General features: G+C 33.2%; 1 long non-coding RNA gene across 1 annotated transcript; it reads right to left on the minus strand.

The window, feature by feature from the left end:
• Window positions 1-3,577: 3,577 nt before the first annotated feature.
• Window positions 3,578-5,227, minus strand: LOC138707942 (uncharacterized). The gene is made up of 3 exons (XR_011334467.1): window positions 4,870-5,227; window positions 4,313-4,430; window positions 3,578-3,856 (listed from the first exon to the last, which is right to left on the minus strand). It is a non-coding gene; the product is annotated as an uncharacterized lncRNA (long non-coding RNA).
• Between the last annotated feature and the right edge of the window lie 521 nt (window positions 5,228-5,748).

The raw sequence follows: 5,748 nt of genomic DNA on the forward strand, positions 1-5,748 counted from the left end.
GACTAAACCTAAACCATACTTTGATGTATGTCCACGCTTCATCCATGTGCCATCGTATGACACACCAATATTTATAACATCACTATCACTAATAGAACTGTCCACTTCCATGTGAGCTCGTCTAACTGCAGAGTGAGCATTTCTCAACACATGTTGTGTAACAAGTTTGTTTTCTTCCGTCAGTTTTATCAGGTGAGAGTTGAAGGATGGTGAGCTCAAACCTGCCATACCCATAGCCATACAATGTTGTTCCATAGCAGAGTGTCCTTTTCCCATGGTAACAAAGGCGTTGACCATTCTCGTATTTACATCGAAGGGAGGTCGAGTTGACTCAGTGTTACCTACCTTAGGGCTTGTATACATTTCATTCAACACTGTGTTGCAATTATAACACTTCACTATCACTTTAAATGCAAAGCCTGATGGTTCAGTAAGCTCAACTTTTGCACTATCCATTCCACATTCACCACATTTTACTCCTTTATACAGTTCACTCCACAAACTTACATGCACTAATGTGTAGTCTTCACTACACTGGGGGGCACTTATATTTGAATTCTCCTGCAAGTTGCCATATTTTATCAACTTTATCTCACTAGCACTTTGTTTATTATTTGTTTCTTTTGACACTTGATCTTCATTATCACCAACTAGGCCTAACACATTTTCTTGTTGCACACATTCCACAATAGTTTTGGCATTCTTCCACCTTATATTTGCTAAATTTTTAGCCCTATTAGCATATTTTGATCGTTTCTTGCCCTTATTATGAATGTCACTTAGTCTATTTATGTTTAGAAAACTAAAACTATGCCTAAAATGCTAAATGTTGAGTTATACACGTGGTCTTGAATGTTATTGTGACGATTCCTAACCTAATGCACTTATACTAACTTATTCACACTAATATATACAACTAATTGAATACAAAATTAGTGTAAAACTTTAATAACATCCTAAATAACACGAAATCAGCAAAACAAGTATGAATATTCACGTACAAACGCACAAACTCGAGAAGAAACGGTCCACAAACAATATTTTGCCGTTCAGTTTCAAAACGAAGTATTTGCAGGGCTGACAGGCAAGCTGATAGTATATTCAGGAGTGACAACAAACTTAATTTCACTAGATACACACCAGAAAAAAAACTAGCCCGCTTTATTCAAATTACAAAGCTCAACATAAACTTTAGAGCTGACAGCTCGTTCAAAGGGCAACGAAGCACGTGCAAGCAGACATTTAAACGTCATGTGACACGGTTTAAAGGGCTCCCAAATAAAAAATGAGGCCATATTATGAAAGTAGAAGGTTTAAATAAAATTATGAACATAAAAACAAAAATTTGTATTTTTTTCCATTTTTCCACATTTTTCACTTGTTCGTTCCCTTAAAAATTTAGTTGCTTCTGTACCATTAAAGTAGTCCCGCCCAGAAATCCGATTGGGGGACTATTTTGCTGCATAGAATTGGAATATATCAGTCTCCTAACTGTCCATTGTGCTACTCAATCCAAGAAATGGATTCGGAACACCTCAAAATCTGTGCTTCAGTGGCTGACCATGACAATAATTTTGAAAAATACTGGAGTGCAAGAGGTCAAATGACTTTATTGTCAAATGCCTGGCATTAGAAAACATCAACATATTTACTCTGGTCATGATAATATCTATGAAAAATATTGGAGTGCAAGAGGTCAAATGACTTTATTGTCAAACGCCTGACATTAGAAAACAACAACATATTTACTCTCTAAAAATTCTAAATAATGCACCCAAATCTCACCAGTTGCAGAAGCTGCAGATTCGTATCGCTGCCACTGGACTCCCTCCTATGCCCTATAGCTGACACAACTGAAATGCTCATTGAACTAGTAATTATTATTTGTATTTATATTACTATGTAATGTTAACTTAGGGTCTTAAAGATCATTAGATTTATTATTGCCCTATATATTACAAAAATTATATTGCTCATAATGTAGAAGTCAAGTACTCTACTTTTTTTTTTCAGATGAATGAATGAATTCTCCTTATTTTCCTTCAATTAACTGAAGAAATCAACACATTAAACGAAATGAGATAACAATGATAATAATAATCATAATAATAATAATAATAATAATAATAATAATTCATTCTAGTACCGAGGTCATGGAAAGCATGGGGCTCTACCTCCATGCCCCCCAAATGCCTTCTTGGCATGTTACGGGGATACCTTTACCTTTTACCTTTAATAATAATAATAATAATAATAATAATAATAATAATAATAATGAATGAAGTCCATTACCATACACTTGTCAACAAAATTAAACACAATTTTGTTAAAAGATAAAGACAATGAATGAATCACTCAATGAAAGAGAATACAGGTTCAAATTGATGCCACAGTGAAGTGCAATGAATGAAGCAATTATGTTAGGTGGTGAAAAAGGTTAATGTAAGTAGGCTGGTGATGAAGTGGGTCGTAGTTCTTGAGTGGGATACCAAGCATCCCTTGATGGAATGGCCCCTCTTAGTAAGTTATATCTGAAGTCACCGTTATACTGATTACTGCGAAAATGGCTTGCACATATATAGGCCCTTCTGTAAAGATGAGGATTTTCTGCCACAGCTGCCCACATGTGGTACCTGTTACAATCAAAATTCTATTATTATCTTAAAAAAATACACAAACCAGGGTTGGTATTAATTTAAATTAATGATTTAATCATGATGTAAATAAAATAATTTTCATTTTATTTACATCAAATAATTGTTACTACTTAAATCACAGATTAAAATTATATGCACCTAACATGATTAAGATGAGAAATTAACTTCCTGAAAAAAAATATATATATAAACGTTTTTACATATGACTCTTCTGCTGCTTCTTAAAACTATTAGCAACATATATGAGTAGCAGACTTGCATCTCTGCAATGAACAAAATATTTTCTATGGTGAAATATATTTTTCTTCCTATGAATTCATATAAAATTTCACCACAGAAAAATCTTTGTTTATTACAGACATATAATTCTAGCATTTTCTGAAGAAATGGACAGGTTTTGAAAGTTTGCTTCTCATATGTCTTTTCCCAACTCCTAATTAAGGAGCAACAGAACACATGGTACAGGTAGTCAAGTAGAGCCTACTTTCGGAATCACCACCTAATTAAAGCACAGTATGATGCTGAGGATTGAAATGAATAGTTGTAGCTCATAACAATATTCAAAGTAAAAGTTGCACATTGCCAAATGGACTACGTATTTATTCTGAAAACACACAATGCTGAGCTCTTCTGATAAATTTATTTGTACATATTAATCTCCCTAAATAGTTGAATTCTTTTCTAATGAATAACAAACTGAGCATAATATCTTTCCTAAGTCTAAGCTAATTATTATTATTATCATTAAGTGCAGGTTATTAGTGCTGTAACTCTTCATGTATTAATAATGAGGCCTATGTGTAAACATAGTAAATTATTTTTGAAGCGATGTTGTTAATTACTTAAAATAACACATTATCAAAATACACAATTATGTAGGAACTAATGCACAAATTAAGTTTAAATGAAATACAAAAGAAGGCAAAAACTCATTTTAATAAACAAATATGAATTTGACAAATAATTCTCACTTAAATTTAAAAATCACTACAGTTTACCAACCCTGACTATTTACTGATGATATATAAGGATATCTTTGCATTGAGCTTATGCCAATGCCATTGCTTACCTTTTAAGCTGTGCTGCATTACTTGGCGCAGGAAACAGGAATAACCAGGTCTTCTCATTACTATCCGATTTCTGACAGTACACTGCAGCACATTCACAGTGTAAAACTCCGCCATTTGTCTTTCTATTAACTGAAACAAACCAGCAGTAGCCTAGTATCATATAATGCATTAATAACACTACATTTCATAGAACAATTGAAGGATTGCAGTATAATCAACGTTTGTGAAATATTCCTGGAAGAATTCTATCCACGAGTCTATAAAAATAATAAATATCTCCGGCAATTTAACTCTTTTTATTTTATCAAAATTATTCCAGTAAAGGTACTACTGTTAACTGTAAAGTCAAATTTCTATAATATATCTTTTTCGGGAACAACACCTCTTTACTATTGCGTTACCAAGCTAAGGTACCCCGCCATCCTTTGGTAACGCAACTGTAAAGAATTACACCGGGAACAACATATTTAGTCATATCAGATTCTGTCCCACGAATTTTAAGATGTCTGACCAACTTAACTTAGCTATATACAAAAATAAGATGTTCGTTCATACCCAAAGTGTATATTAACTCTGTTAGCTTACCTTTAAAGCTCTTGGCGTAATTGCAGTTAGGCCTATTACACTGTTGTAATTCAACACAGAAGTCAGTTCATCATGTGGTAGTGGTAGAAAGAAGGTAATCGCGTTCTGAAGTTTATCCCTGAAAACAATTACAGATCTCAGTTTAATAAACGTTTAAGATATGATGGAAGAATTCGGTTTAAATTAGAAAACATGATAGAGCAGTTAAGCTGCATCTACACGGTTCAGTTTTTCGTACGCACGCAGTCTGGGAAGAATATTGAAAAAAATCAAGTTTAAAGCGCATGTTGAATTAAGATACATTAAGATTTTCTATCTACAAGGTACGCCATATTAATATTAAAATACCAAAATACCATGTGATGGAGTGTAAAAACCGATTATAGTTTCACTGACCAAGTTCTGCAGCAGCGAAAGCTAAAATAATATATTATCCTGCACATTGTGTGCACTTCCGTTATTATTAAATACCAATCTTGCAGGCATTGCTTGAATGTGTGAAGTTGAAAGAAAAGTTGAACCGTGTAGATGTAATCTCAAACATATTTCTTTCTTACCTTTAACGTTGCGAATTATTTCTTGTTGCAGGAAAGCACCAGTAACTTCTCAATTAACTCTATCTGTTCAAATTTCTTCCTTAAGCAGCCATGTTCGTCCATTCCATAATTTATACAAGATTTAAACAGAATAGGAATGCCAACATCCAACAATTGATCAACTGAACAAATGAGGTTAATAGGTCATACACAGTACACTAATATGGCTACTTTGTCCTCGAATGAAAATGCAAATTAGCTATATAGTAATAGTAATAATAATCCGAATATTATAAAACTGACACATTCTGTAAATAATGGATATTAATAATATCTGTTTAAAACTGTCATATTGGCAAAACTTATAACCAAAGAACTTTCGAAACCGAAGACTTTTGTACTGCTAATTTTACAAACTCTGTGATCGAAATACAGCCAGCGCTGTCCTGACCACATGCGGCAAACTATGGAACATCTATGAGAATCCAACATCTATCATTTGAGTTAAACCCCCCTGACTACTAATACGTCTACTACTACTACTACTACTACTACTACTACTACTACTACTACTAATAATAATAATAATAATAATAATAATAATAATGCTTTTTGACTTCATGCAGCAGTTTAACCTATAGATTGAATTAAAAAGTTGACATTAATTCTTTTATTAACCGTGGTTATGAATATTCACATTCAGAGTTCCTAAGAAAATGATACAAGTCTGACAGCCAGGCTTTCCGGGTATCCCAATTTAAGCGGGATTCTCCCAATTTCCTGGTTGAGTCCCGATTAATGCGAGTCGGGATTGACAAAAATCCCGATTTTACAGATTATTATTTAAACAAATTATGTCGGTATTTCCTATTATCCGATATTTTTATTTAGGCCTATATA

This window comes from Periplaneta americana, chromosome 10 (genome assembly GCF_040183065.1).
Source record: "Periplaneta americana isolate PAMFEO1 chromosome 10, P.americana_PAMFEO1_priV1, whole genome shotgun sequence".
Classification (NCBI taxonomy): Eukaryota; Metazoa; Arthropoda; class Insecta; order Blattodea; family Blattidae; genus Periplaneta; species Periplaneta americana.